We start from the raw sequence: 16,224 nt of genomic DNA, 5'->3' as shown, positions 1-16,224 counted from the left end.
CAATCTGTCAATCTGTGATCAGGTTATATTTCTCTATCAATCCATTAATCAGTCATTCTACCTTTCCGCATCAATCGTTCTCATCTGTGTATCAAACTGTCAATCACTTTATTTTTGTATCTATCCGTCGGTCTGTTGATCTATCTTTGTATCTCTGCATCAATCAAAGCTACGTTCAACACTATCTATCTATCTATCTGTCTGTCTGTCTGTCTGTCTGTCTATCTATCAACTATCTGACTGTCTGTCTATATATAATCTATCTATCTATCTATCTATCTGTCTGTCTGTCTATTTGTCTGTCTATCTATCAACTATCTGACTGTCTGTCTATATATAATCTATCTATCTATCTATCTATCTTGCACAATGCTGTAATATAAATTGTGTTTGCAAAATGCAATATAACATCACAAATTAAAAGATGAGAGATATCCGTAGCACATCTTACAGTCCAAAGTAAATTAAATTGTAATACCATTCTATATTAAGCAAACTCTGGTCTCAAAATGAACATCATAACAGAATAAAGTACCCCTTCTGTTCAGTGTGTTCAGTATGTTAAGATATCTGTAATAATTAATATATTGTCATCCATTTAGAGTCGGGTCCAAATACAGGCCCATTACATACAAACTGACGGCTACATCACATGACTTAACCATTCCTCTTAACGCGGGTTTCTATTTACTGAGAATGTTATTCATCTCGAGCTAGAAACTACATTTTAAAAAATAACATACGTAAATAAAATGATTACAAAATAGTTTGTTGAACTATAAACCTATACAGCATACAATGTTACTGAAAGACGGCTAATTTTTGAATATCGTCCAATCGGTGGACAACTAAACATAAAACAATGATTAGAAAGAATTCCACCGGATTCTGCAGAATAATTCTCAACGGTATCGCTGTAATACTGCTCAGGTTTTGCAGTGATAACCTCAGCTTATTTACTATACACTGCTACTAATTCGGACATTCCATATTCTTGTATGGGATCATCTGCTATCTGAAGCCCGAGCATTAGGAGTCAAGAACCAGCATAGGGATTTATAGGCACCGCAGAGCACTTATCTCAAAGCATCGCATGCAGATTCCAAAATGAACGCAATGTAAAACTGAATAAACACGCTACCCTTGATTTTACATGATAAAATGTCTCGAATAAAATACTGAATCATGCAGAAACCTTATTTTACAAACAAAAAAAGAGTTCCATGTCTTGAATAGAAACGTATCAATTCTAATAAACAGTTTTTACTGTAGACTTTTTCTTTTTCAACAGCCTTGCCATCATCGAGACCAGAAATAAGGCTCATTTGCCAGTGAAAGGGTTAACAGCTTTCCACACAGATTAAATATGATAACTTCAGATCTGTTAGCCAAATGCAGATGCCAGCCTTTAACCCCTTTCTGCCCCTGAGGAGCTTGCATCACTCACCCCAACGTAGGATTTAAAGAGTTAAAATCAGACCAGGTTTTCGGGTTCCATTCCAGAAAATCGAAACATTATTCTTTGCCCGGGAAAATGCAGAATCAGAAATTGCTGTAAAGAAATTAATGTAATTGCTCTACGATACAGGGAACACATTTACAACTGTATCGTTATTTCCTGGCAGTCAGTGGCACTGGGATCGGCGTGTCCTTGTGTTAAGAAGAAATATTATGAACCGAAGGTTTGCGTTAAATCTAGACATTGCGACACACTGCTAGCGTCTATAGCATTATGCTCTACATGATTCGAAAGGGGATTTTGTGCAGTGTGGGGATTGCTCCAAATTCCACTCCTGAAGGCTATTATATCTCTTACTAACCAGAGTCCAAAATAAAAGGAAAGGAGAATTTATTTTAACCTAAAATAAGTCTCGTTCCTGCGGCCAATTTTCCAGAGCAAAAAAAGAACAAACATAAAAGTACTTCACTACAATTAAAGAGGTAAATGCAGTAGACAGCTTTTCATCACTGCGATAAACCCTACTCGTTACACCATACACCGTGCTCAATTATAACGGTTAACAGGTGTGCACAGGTACGGCAAGAGACAAACACCGACCAGTGACGCACGGCGGGGGGGAAAGGGGGGGTCTGTAGGCCTCTACTGAACCCTACTCCCTGGCTGCAACATGTTAGGCGGGTTGCAAATACTTTTTGTTTTTGCATTTTTTTTGGGGGGGGGAGGGATTTAATAAACCCTATTATGTTTATGGGGGCACAATTTTTTTTTCATTTTCCATTATTTGTTTTGTTTTATCTCCCTCCCCCTCCTCTAAACAGAAACCTTTGTTCCTTCGCTCCCTGCCTATTCTAAATTTGATTCCACAGTTTGAGGAGTTGAATTGGCTAATTCTGAATACAGCCTATTGAAAGGATCAGGGAGCAGAACTATATCCCAGTATAGCAATAGATACAATGTGCTGAATTGGCAGGCTAATTATAAATGTGGCATTTTGAACCTTCTTTCAGTCTGAGTGCCACCTTGCCTTATGAGGAGACTTCAAGTGCAGCAACTGTTCAAAACAAAATGCCATTACGAGATCAGCTTCGCCCAACACACGGACAAGTCAAAGTATTATTTTACCACCAGCTTTTCTCACTTAACACAAGAATTTATTGTAACTCACAGCGTTTTGGAAGGAAGGCTTAAGGGTATTCTGGGATGTGTTGTGTTACTTCGACCGAAAGAAGAATTGAATGACACGTCTCTATGGCTTTCGAAGAGTTAAACGGCCTAAAAATATGATTTCTTTTATTTTTTTTTATTTTTTTTATTTTTAAAAACTAATAAAAAAAATAGATGAAGCACGATATTATCATCTGTAATCCTTTTTTTTTTATAATATGAGCAAGGCAAATTAACCCATTCAATTCTAGGAGTTTTGCAAAGGCAGTACCTATGCCTAAGGCAAAATATATTAAATATATATTATTTTATATATATATATATATAAAATAAATCAATATATATTCTGATGCATAGTGGTTGACAGTGTTTTTGGAAAAATATGTACCTATATTTTATATTAGTGTGCATACTTAAAAATATATGAAAAAACATATATAGATGTGCACTTATATATAACACATATTTAGTTATATTTAGACATACTTTTTTAATGGGTGAAATTTCACGATATCAGTTGCCCTAAATTTAATGTCAAAATCAATATTTTTAGACCTAAGAGCTACTGGCAATGTTAAACAAATATATAGACATTTAAAAAATAAATACAATGATTTTCAAAATTCTAAATGTTATTGTGTCAGTTAATTTAATTTAGGGGAGTATAAATTAATATACAATAAATATCTTATCAGGCGGGGACAAGTTGCATTTTCTTTTATCTCAAAAGTTTTCACTGTTTATAATTTAGGAAACACCCCAAGAATAAAATTAATCTCTTATCTTCAGGCAGTCATGAAAAAGACACACATATAACTACTGTCAGACGTGTCTGATATACACATACGAAGCATCCTATATCCTCTGTAGCACATAGCTGTTTTCCACATTGTCCTTAAAAACCCTGCAAAACCTTCCAATACAGACACAGAAACCAGATATATCACCGGCTAGCAGCTAATTGCCCTCTATCCTATCACTCGAATAAATGCATTCAACATCAGTTTGTACTGTCAGTCCTAACCACAGATAATCATTTCACATTTACAGAAAAATCAAATTCCTAAAGCACCAATTTTAATGTTATTTTAGAATTCCTTAAATCTATTTAGCAAAGTCTAAAAGATTCCTTAAATAGTAAGGGAAATCAGCGTCATATTGAAATTTTCGAAAAGGCAAAATAAACATCTTTTTTTTTTAAATGTATTTCATTTTTTATTTTTTTAAGAACAACATTTACGTCACTAAATACATCAGTCTGCATTTTACATACCGGTAGCATCTTTTATACACCGACTATTTGACATTTTACAAAGGACATGCTTAGATTGTTGATCGATATCTGATTTGCCAAAATATATTGTTTTATTTCAACTTTTCGACATAAAAAAAAAAACAATTGAATATATAAACTATATAACATATATTCCTTATGTGAATGTCAGTGTGTTTGCATAAGGTTATGTAAACACACACAAATAGTGAAAGTGGCTATACGACTGTATGCGTATAGATAATGTAGGAAAGATGTCTAATTAATACTGCGTTACTCTGCATGCAGCTATAGTACTCAAACATATTCCCATTACACACCCTTTAGAAGAAAGGATTAGTGATTAATTACAAAGTCTGCTCCTCGGCTATATTTATAGAGATTGAACAACAAAGATACAAAGACACAAGGATAGTTTCCGTACATGAAGTACAAAATAGGGAGCACCAGTTTCATGTGACCCCCATGTCTGCTCCAAGAATATGGCACACATGCCAAGGAGAATCAGTGGGCATTAAACGATTAGGGAAATATGTACCCTGTCCTATGCCACACTTTTATTATTTCACTTCAAATCTCTAAATCTAAATCAGTAAACTGAAAGCTATATACGCACATTATCTTTGTCGCTAGTGAAAAATCTTCATTACATATATATTTATATATAAACAAATGGATTGATATTACAGAACAATAATTGCACGTGGCTGTGCCATATATCAAATATAATATTAACCATTTCAAGAGATAAAAAAAATATTATGTAAGTGATACAATCTATGAATGTGTGTGTACATGAGAGTGTGTGTGTGTGTGTGTTTGTGAAAATATACTATTTTAGCTATTTTCTTTCTGTTATGACATATTTGGCTTGTCGTGTGTATCGTAGGGGTTAAAGTGTTCTATCGGAGAATTAAAGGTCTGTGAAGGTGGCAGAACTTACTTTGCTGTGAGTTTCCCCCTGCTCAGGGTGGTGGTCCAGGCTAAGTGCCTGTGGTCAGGGTGATTCTCCAGAACGGTGTCCCCTGGTTGGGGTGCTCTTGGTCAGTGCGACGTTTCGGCAAGACACCGATGGTTTGGGTGATTGTCTAGGGATGGGGTGCCCTTGGTCAGTGGGAATATCCTGTTTGGGGTGCCCCTGGTCAGGGTGATTATCCAGGCTCAGGCACCCCTAGTCAGGGTGGTTGTCTAGGTTTGGGTGCCCCTATTCAGATTGATTGTCCGAGCTGGGGTACCCCTGGTCAGGTTGATTGCTTAGGTTGGGGTGTCCCTGGTCGCGGTAACTGTCCGGGCTGGGTCCCCTGGTCACAGCGATTTTCCAAGCTGAGGTGCACCTGGTCAGGATGATTGTCCGAGTTGGGGTCCACCTGGTCAGGGTAACTGTCCGGGTTGGGAAGCCCTCTGGGTGGAGTATTAGTCCAGCCGGGGTACCCCCTGGTCAGGGTGCCCTAGTTAAGGCGATTGTCCAGGCTGAGCACCCCCAGTGAGGGTGATTGTCCGGATTGGGGTGATTGTCCAGGCTGTGTATTGTCAGGCGCGGCCTCCAGGAGGAGGGTTTGTTACAATTTATGGGTTAAGCATTCTTTAAAGGTCAGTTTTCATGGCCTGCACTAGAAGCACAAGACAGGGATAGGATCCAAATTACTGCGCCATCCTGAGCAGCCTTCCCCTGGCTCCACACACATTACACACAGAGAGAATCGCTCTTTCCTTTCTGTTTTTTTTTTTATCATGTCATTTGGGGTGTGAAATGTCTGAAACTTTTTGTCTATAACTTTATCCAACCTGCCTGCAAAGCTTGCCCTGCACAGCTAAAAGGCACAGCTTTACTCCCCCTAGTGGACAGATGGAGACATGCCACTGGGAGATTGTTGAGCTGCATTCATTGCTCATTAGAAGTTTGGGGTAATTTTTTGAAAATGTGCAACTGATGTGGGGTAAAGGGGCACTAACAGCAGGAGAAGGGGTAGGAGAAATGGAGGGTTGGTGTGCCCAGAAGAAGAATGTCAAACTCATGTTTTTGAGCAGGACTTAGGAAACCCTGCCAGTGTGCCCCCACCATACAGCAGGGGTGGGCATTTAATATACTCATAGGTGTTATTGCTGGACCAGGAGGGTGTGTTATATTAACACCTTGTGTGCTGGCTGTGGTGCTTTGACAGGCTGAGCTATAAAGAAATGCTGGGATACACTTGTCTGCCTGAAAGCAGGGGTCTGTCTGGACTACACCCAGCAGCAGGGACTCCTCTTTGTACCAGGACAGGGAGCCAACATAGGGGCAGAGAGCTCTGTAACCCTTGCAGTGCCGGAGAAGGCTTCTGACAGTGTGCAGCTGCCAGTACTCTGTATTAATGGGATGGCTGAGATTTATAGGCAGAGTGTGTGTGAAGTTTAACCCTGCTCTGACAGACACAATAGGATGGCTACAGGATTGAAAATATAAAATCTGGTTCTGGTACCAGCGTTTTACAATTATATGGTGGTAATACATCAGATATAACTTAACCCCTCCCCTGCCGGTTCTGTCAGCCACATGGATAGACTCTGTATCTGTCACATTTGAACGAAATACAGGGCCACTTTAACCCCTTGCAGACTGGAAGTGGGGGGCTCCAGAATGACGCTCAGAGGGAATCTCGGGACAACGAAGGGTTAAACGCTCAGAGCCATCTCAGCAGAGCTGAGCCCCCAACCCAAACCAAGATCGAACACCTCAACTGCAACAGTAACAAAGTGTATCCAACAAGAACAAACAGATACATCGGGTTCTTATAGATAAACAGCAGCTTCTAATAGATAAACAACAGCTTCTAATAGATAAACATCAGGTTCTAATAGATAAACATCAGGTTATATTATATAAACATCAGGTTCTAATATATAAACAACAGGTTCTAATACATAAACAACAGGTTCTACCATAAAACTGCAGGATTTAGGACGTGTGGTTCCCCTCCTGCCCCTAGTTACCTCTCACAGCAGGCACTGGGAGATCCTGCGGGGGGAGCTTCCTATAAATCAGGGGTCACTCATGGATCAACACCAGCAATCCCAAGGAGACCCCAATAAAGTGTGGGTGTGCAGCAGGCAGGGTCCCCGGAATCCGGCTCGTTGTCAGAAGTTTGGAGGGGGGGTATGAAGGGGGGCTCTGGGCTCTGAGCTGGAACTCAGTTTGAGGGGTGCTGGGGGTCTCTCCTGGGGGCTGTCACACTTGGCAGTCAATATCTGCGGCCATGTCGTAAGTATTCTAAGCATTTCCCGTCGTGCAACATCAGAAAGTGAGTGGCCAGGGCATTGATCTGAGGAAAGAGGAGGAGGAAGGCATCCCCTCCCAACCAGTGAGAGAGGGGGAGAGAGGGGAGGGGGGCAGAGAATAGATAGGGAATGGGGGGAGTGAGAATAGATAGGGAATGGGGGAGAGAGAATAGATAGGGAATTGGGGAACAGAATAGATTTGAAAAGGGAGAGAGAGGGGGCAGAGAAGATAGGTAATGGGGAGAAAGGTAATAGATAGGGAATGGGGGAGAGAGGTAATAGATAGGGAATGGGGAGAGAAAGGTAATAGATAGGGAATGGGGGAGAAAGGTAATAGATAGGGAATGGGGGAGAAATGTAATAGATAGGGAATGGGGAGAGAGAGGTAATAGATAGGGAATGGAGGAGAGAGAATAGGTGGGAAATAGGGGGGGGAGAATAGGTAGGGAATGGAGGGGTAGAGAATAAAAAAGGCATGGGGGAGAGAGATAGATAGAGAATGGGGGGAGAGAGAATAGATAGGGAATAGGGGGAGAGAGAATAGATAGAGAATGGGGGAGAGAATAGATGGGGAAGAGGGGGGAGAGAGAATAGATAGAAAATTGGGGGAGAGAGAATAGATGGGGAAGAGGGGGGAGAGAGAATAGATAGAGAATGGGGGGAGAGAGAATAGATGGGGAAGAGGGGGGAGAGATAGTAGATAGGGAATGGGGGGAGAATAGATGGGGTATAGGGGGGAGAGAGAATAGATAGAGAATGGGGGGGAGAATAGGTGGGGAAGAGGGGGGAGAAAGAAAATAAAAAGGGAATAGGGGGGACAGAATAGATAGGGAATGTGGAGAGAGAGAATAGATAGGGAATGGGGGGGAGAGAATAGATAGAGAATGGGGGGAGAGAATATATGGGGAAGAGGGGGAGAGAGAATAAATAAGGAATGGGAGATAAATAATAGATAGGGAATAGGGGAGAGCAAGAATAGATAGGGAATTGGGAAGAGGGGGCAGAGAATAGAGAGAGAATAGGGGTATAGATAGGAAATAGGGAGAGAATAGATAGGAAGAGAAAGAGTGGGAAGAATAGATAATAATGAGCGGGTAGAAAAGGACAGAAGATAGATAGGGAATGGAGGGAGAGAAAAGACAGGGAATGGGGAAAGATGGAGCAGGGGACATATATTGAAGAGGGGAATACAGGGGCACAAACAATATATTGGGAGAGAAGGCGAATAAAAGGGGAGCAAAGGAATGGGATTCAGAGAGGGAGAGTGGCAGAGATTAGATTGGGAATGGGGAGAATAAGGGGGACAGGTGATAGATAAGGTATGAGTGTTTGTGTGTGGGAAGGGGGGGAGGATAACTGGAGCTGCTGAGTCCTGAGAGGCAGTGGATTTAGTTGAAATTGAGTTTGAGTTCCCCAAATTATGTGTGGAAATATATACAGGACAGAAATTCCATGCTCACTTTTAGGCCACTCTATAGAGAGAGATGAGACATCACTATACAGAGAGAAAGATACATCAGAAATCACTATACAGATAGAGAGATAGAAAGAGATTAGATATCACTATACAGAACGAGATGTCAGATATCACTATACAGAGAAAGATAGAGAGAGATTAGATATAACTATACAGAGAGAGATGTCAGATGTCACTATACAGAGAGAGATGTCAGACATCATTGTCTTAGAGACACCGATCACTATACAGAGAGGGATCTGATGTTACTATACAGAGAGAGATGTCAGATATTCCTATACAGAGATAGAGATGTCAGATATCACTATACATAGAGACATCAGATGTTACTATACAGAGAGAGATGTCAGATATATCACTATGCGTAGAGCGATGTCAGATATTACTATACTGAGAGAGAGAGAGAGCAGATATCAATACACAGAGAGAGATCAGATATCACTATATAGCGAGAGATGTCAGATATTACTATACAGAGAGAGACCAGATATTACTATACAGAGAGAGATGTCAGGTATCACTATACAGAGAGAGATGTCAGATATCACTATACAGAGAGAGACCAGATATTACTATACAGAGAGAGATGTCAGATATCACTATACAGAGAGAGATGTCAGATATTACTATACAGAGAGAGAGATGTCAGATATTACTATACAGAGAGAGATCAGATATCACTATATAGCGAGAGATGTCAGATATCACAAAGTATACAGAGAGAGAGATCAGATATCACTATACAGAGAGAGATGTCAGATATCACTATACAGAGAGGGTTTAGGAAGTACTATACAGAGAGAGAGAGAGAGAAATGTCAGATATCACTATACAGAGATGGATCAGGAAGTACTATACAGAGAGAGAGAGATGTCAGATATCACTGTAAAGAAACCAATAACCAATAGAGAGAGAGAGAGAAAATATAGACATAATATATAGAGAGAAACGTCACTATATAGAGAGAGCACTATATACAGACACCACTATATACAGAGAAATATTAAGACATCACTATACCGAGAGAGACATCACTATACACAGAGAAAGATTGAGAGACATCACTATACAGAGACATCACTATATACAGAGAAAGATCACTACAAAGAAACATCACTATATACACAGAGAGAGAGACAGCATTATATACAGAGAGAGAGATCACTATACAGAGAGAGACAATCACTATATACAGAGAGAGATAACTATGGAGAGAGAGACATCGCTATATACACAGAGAGAGAGAGACAGCATTATATACAGAGAGAGAGAGATCACTATACAGAGAAAGACATCACTATATACAGAGAGAGATAGCTATGCAGAGAGAGACATCACTATATACAGAGAGAGATAACTATACAGAGAGACATCACTATATACAGAGAGAAAGAGAGAGATCACTATTTAGAGAGAGACATCACTATATACAGAGAGATAGAGCACTATACAGAGAGATACATCACTATATACAGAGAGAAAGAGAGAGATCACTATACAGAGAGAGACATCACTATATACAGAGAGAGAGAGAGAGAGAGATCACTATACAGAGAGATACATCACTATATACAGAGATAAAGAGACAGCACTATATACAGAGAGAGATTACTTTCTTGAGGGGGGATCCATACAGTCTGCAGGATGGGGGGATATGGGGATATATATTATATATATATATATATATATATATATATATATATATATATATATATATATACACAATCATACAGATATATATACATACATACATACATACATACACACTACTACATATAACTTATATATACATATATATATATGTGTGTGTGTGTGTGTGTGTGTGTGTATATACATATATATAATCTGTAGTAGTGTCGTATATATATACACACACACATACATGCACTCATACAGGTAATATTTATATATAGACTCATACAGATAATGCACATATATAATCATGCAGATGATATATATGTACACACAGATAGTGTAATAAAAGCGTGCTCCTACAACAATTAGTAAATAAAACGTGCTAAACTAATAATCATTAAATAAAACACGTTCGTGTAATTGTTATTAAATAAACATGCTCATACAACAATGATAAAATAAATCATGATCATATAAAAATGATAAAATAAATCGTGTTCATATAAAAATGACTCAATAAGGATACTCGCATAATAATGATCAAATATATATTACTCATATAATAATGACTAAATAAAGTATACCCATTTAATAATGATTAAATAATGCATACAGGATTGCTGGTAATGAAAGGGTTCATTGTTCCGTAGGATTTCTGTATGATCAGTTCAATTATTTTTATGATTTTTAATTATTATTAGAATATTATTTTCAAAACAGGGAGCATGGTTTGACCCCTTGATTGCTGGTGTGTAATAGGTCTTACAATATATAATAGGTGTATAATAGGTCCTACACCTATAAACCTGCAGGGTTTAAAGGGGAATGATACAAACAAGGAAATCGTGTAATTTACAAACATCTGGCGATGTCTAATTCACATCCAGACATAGATTGTTACAAACAGAAATTCACTGTTTGATCATCTCTACCTGTGAACACAAAATATTATTATTTACCAGGATTACAATGTGGCATAAAGGGGTTCAATAATATTCTGTGATACTAAGTTATATCAATTAAACATGATTCGTCCATCGTTTTATATTCCATATAATAATATTAGATTGGAAACCTAGTTGTTTATTAAGGATCTTCTGTGAGATTTTTTTTTAGGAAAACTTTGCAATAAGGGGATATTTCAATTTCAATAAATATATACTTCATACGTCATGTGCTAAATATATATTAAACTCAGTACACTACTAATAAACATTCATTATACTGTAATAGATAATGTGCTAAACATTTACACTCTGAAACATTTAACGAATGCTTCTCAAAACCTCTATACAACAATTAATAAATTATCCTCTATACGTCATCTAATAAATATATATTGTATACATCATGTAATGAATATATACTATATACAGTGTGGATTAAATATATATTGTATAGGTAATGAAATAAATAGATTATATACAGCATGGTATACAAATATACTATATACAGTATGGGATAAATAAATGTTTTATACATCATGTAATAAATATATATTATATTAATTATAAAATAAATATATGCTGCATACATCATGGAATAATTATATATGATATTCATCATGGAATAAATATATATTATATAGATCATGTAATAAATATATGCTCTATGCATCAAGTAATAAAGATTTATTATATACATTATTTAAAAAATATATACAGTCTAGAATAAATATATATATTAAATACAGCAAGTAATGAATATATATTATCCCATATATATCATGCATAAAGATTTACTCCATCATTTAACAAACTTATTCTACACCCTATCCATCATACAAGAATGTATATTCCATATACCAAAAGTATATAATTCCGAATTAAATACATTCTCTGAACACCATGCAATAAACGCATCTTGCATTCTATACGTACTATGGCACATATTCTGTATACTCTATATATCAAGTCATAACATCTATTATGTTAAACATATCTAACACTCTTTTCATCATATAATAAACATGTTATAATATAGATTACTGTGTGAAGCAGGTCATGTCATTAGATACAATGTGTTCACTGACTGTGGAAGTTTTAGATATTGTCTTGGCTAATGTCTGCAGAAAACTCTATATGTCTTAGAAGGAACTTGGACACCCCCCACATTAAGCTAGACACATGGAGGACCCAGGTAATGAGGGAGGATTGGAGGGATGAATGGATGAATGGATGGGTAAAGAGAGGAAGGGATGGAGGGATGATGGATGGATAAAGGGAGGGAAACAGGGATGGATGGATGAAGGGATGGATGGATGGATAGAGGGATACAGGGATGGATAAAAAGAGGGATGGGGATAAAAGGAAGGATGGATGGAGGGATAAAGGGATGGATGGAGGGAGAGATGGATACAGGGATGGATGGATGGATGGATGGAGGGAGGGAAGGATGGATACAGGGATGGATGGATGCATGGAGAGAGGGATGGATACAGGGATGGATGGAGGGAGGGAGGGATGGATACAGGGATGGATGGATGGATGGATGGAGAGAGGGATGGATACAGGGATGGATGGATGGATGGAGGGAGGGAGGGATGGATACAGGGATGGATGGATGATGGATGGAAGAAGGGAGGGATGGATACAGAGATGGATGGATGGATAAAGGGAAGGAGGGAGGGTTGGATGGATGGATGAATGAATGACAGGGCAGCATATTGCTTCCCCTCCCCCATGCCACTATAGGAATGTCAAACTTATACCAGCCTCATGCCAGGGTCTGCGCCACATCTGGAGCTCGCTGGCCATGGCCATCATTAGCCTGCAGGTAACAGCAGCATGTGGCATATTCAACATTTAATGTTCACCCCCTCCTGTACCCATGTGCATGCAGAAAATACACCGTGACAGCAGTGCTATATAAATACACGTGTATATGTTTATATATATGATCTGTCTGTGTGTATATGTCTATGTATATGTGTGTGTGCAATTGTGTGCGTTTGTTTGTACATGCATTCATGTGTGCACCTGTATGTGTATGCAGCATGTGTGCATGTTTGTTTTTGCATATTTGTATATATAGGTTTGTGTATGTGTATGCATGCAGGTTTCTCTGTGTGAGAGTGTGTGTGTATATGCATGCAGGTGTGTGTGTTTGTGTGTGTGTGAATGTATGTGTGATACACAGCAAGTAATGTAAAGGTATTACTAATAAATTCCTTGGATGAATTGATAACATAAAGTTGTGTTCAATCTAAACTAAAACAATGCATAGTTTTTATAAAAGTGTCTAAAAGTTACTGAGTATTTAAGCAAATGTTACATGGATGCAAAGTAAAATCCTAAATAACTGATCTATCTATCTATCTCTATCTATCTATCTATCTATCTATCTATCTATCTATCTATCTATCTATCTATCTATCTATCCACCTATCTATCTATGCATGGACTCTGTCTGATTTCTTTGTAAAAGTTTGAAGAATGGACTAAATGATTCTCCAGGTAAAGGTGAGGGTATTTGTTGGGATCCTGGGATCAGAATTCAGACACCCTCCCCACCCCCCAAGGCTACCCCCAGCATTAGTACTTACTGTGCCAGGCAGGCAGGCAGGCAGGCGGTGGAAGGAAGCTATGGCTGGATGAAGAGTCTCCCAGGCTGCAGTGAAAGAGCTGGGTGTGGGTGGGCCAGGCTGGGTACACCTTCACTACATCTCATCAGCGCTGCCAACCCCTTCTCTCTCTTCATTCCCTCATCCTTTGTTCCTGAAAAAAATTATCCCACGTCATGTGAGGCTGTGCACACAGTGTGCTTCAATACCCACAGTGTACACAGCGCTGCACTCTCAGGGCATTTACTGAAAAACTTCTACTTCCCCCTGTGTGTGTGGCAGTGATGGGGCTGTCACTCATCTAAATGCTGCTGTACACTCAGTATACACACACAGTGTACACACACTCACTATACACATTGAGTACACACACTCAGTCTGCGTGTTCCATGCTGTCATATAACACAGTCAGTTAACACACTCAGTCTGTATATTCGAGGGTGTCATATAAGACACTCACTATACACACTCAGTCTGCGTGTTCCAGGCTGTCATATAACACAGTCAGTATACACACTCAGTCTGTATATTCGAGGGTGGCATATAACACACTCAGTCTGTGTATTCCAGAGTGCCTTAAAACACACTCAATATACACACTCAGTGTGTTCCAGAGTGTCATATAACACAGTCAGTATACACACTCAGTCTGTGTGTTCCAGGGTGTCATATAACACACTCAGTATACACACTCAGTCAGTGTGTTCCAGGCTGTCATATAACAAACTCAGTATATACACTCATTCTGTATGTTCCAGGGTGCCATAAACACTCAATATACACACTCAGTGTGTTCCAGAGTGTCATATAACACAGTCAGTATACACACTCAGTGTGTTCCAGAGTGTCATATAACACAGTCAGTATACACACTCAGTCAGTGTGTTCCAGGCTGTCATATAACAAACTCAGTATATACACTCATTCTGTATGTTCCAGGGTGCCATAAACACTCAATATACACACTCAGTGTATTCCAGGCTGTCATATAACACACTCAGTATACACACTCAGTCTACGTGTTCCAGGGTGTCATACAACACACTAAATATATACACTCAGTCAATATATTCCAGGCTGTCACAAAACACACTCAGTATGCACACTCGGTCAGTGTGTTCCAGGCTGTCATATAACAAACTCAGTATATACACTCATTCTGTATGTTCCAGGGTGCCATAAACACTCAATATACACACTCAGTGTATTCCAGACTGTTATATAACACACTCAGTATACACACTCGGTCAGTGTGTTCCAGACTGTTATATAACACACTCAGTATACACACTCAGTCAATATATTCCAGGCTGTCATATAACACACTCAGTATGCACACTCAGTCTGTGTATCCCAGGGTGTCATATAACACACTCAGTATACTCACTCAGTCTGTGTATCCCAGGGTGTCCTATAACACACTCAGTATACTCACTCAGTCTGTGTATCCCAGGGTGTCATATAACACACTCAGTATACTCACTCAGTCTGTGTATCCCAGGGTGTCATATAACACACTCAGTATACTCACTCAGTCTGTGTATCCCAGGGTGTCATATAACACACTCAGTATACTCACTCAGTCTGTGTATCCCAGGGTGTCATATAACACACTCAGTATACTCACTCAGTCTGTGTATCCCAGGGTGTCATATAACACACTCAGTATACTCACTCAGTCTGTGTATCCCAGGGTGTCATATAACACACTCAGTATACTCACTCAGTCTGTGTATCCCAGGGTGTCATATAACAGACTCAGTATACACACTCGGTCAGTGTATTCCAGGCTGTTATATAACACACTCAGTATACACAGTCAGGGACAGGGTGTCAGGGAGTAAGAGGCAGATAGCAGGAGACAATGAGTAAGAGTCAGACAGACAGCAAGGGTAAGCGAGTCTGTAATAAGATACAGAAAGAGAGCAAGAGTCCGGGAGTCAGGGGTAAGAGACAGACAGAGAACAAGTGATAAAAGAGAGAGTTATTGAGAGAGTGAGAGATTCAGAGAGCAAGGGACAGAACGAGAGAGTCAGAGATTTGGTGAGAGAGACAGTGGAGGTGGGGGCTGAGAGCAGCCTTGGGGTGGAGGCTGTCAGACTGTCAGGACACAGGAGAAGGAGCTCAGAAAGACTCACATTAAATCATCAGAGGAACTGCCACCCATTGCCAGTCAATGGCAGAGCCCAGAGCCCAGAGCCCAGAGCCCAGGTAAGCATGGAACTCATACACACTGATAGCATTACACAAGGATACACACAGCTGACACAATGTATAAATCTTGCTGGAGTCCTGTTAATGAATGGGGAGTAAAGGAGCTGCTGCTGCTTGGGGTTTGTTACCAGTTACTGTGTGTAAAACGCCACCTACAGGTGAGAAGAGAATAATACAGTCTC

The 16,224-nt window shown here is 39.3% G+C and overlaps 1 protein-coding gene across 6 annotated transcripts in view; it reads right to left on the bottom strand.

The window, feature by feature from the left end:
- SOX6 (SRY-box transcription factor 6) overlaps positions 1–13,909 on the bottom strand; it is a 380,567-nt gene extending 366,658 nt beyond the window's left edge. For 3 of the 6 annotated variants that reach the window (XM_063437583.1, XM_063437587.1, XM_063437588.1), the window contains exon 1: positions 4,843–5,587. The gene's annotated coding sequence lies outside the window, so the exon portion shown is untranslated. Of the gene's footprint in view, positions 1–1,447; positions 1,738–4,842; positions 5,588–6,869; positions 7,158–13,810 lie in introns of those variants that run through there. The other 3 variants (XM_063437585.1, XM_063437584.1, XM_063437586.1) reach the window with 3 other exon arrangements.
- Positions 13,910–16,224: the final 2,315 nt, after the last annotated feature.

This window comes from Pelobates fuscus, chromosome 12 (genome assembly GCF_036172605.1).
Source record: "Pelobates fuscus isolate aPelFus1 chromosome 12, aPelFus1.pri, whole genome shotgun sequence".
NCBI classification, from domain to species: Eukaryota; Metazoa; Chordata; class Amphibia; order Anura; family Pelobatidae; genus Pelobates; species Pelobates fuscus.
Note: the sequence above shows the minus strand (reverse complement) of the source record. Positions and strands in the feature narration are given on the sequence as shown.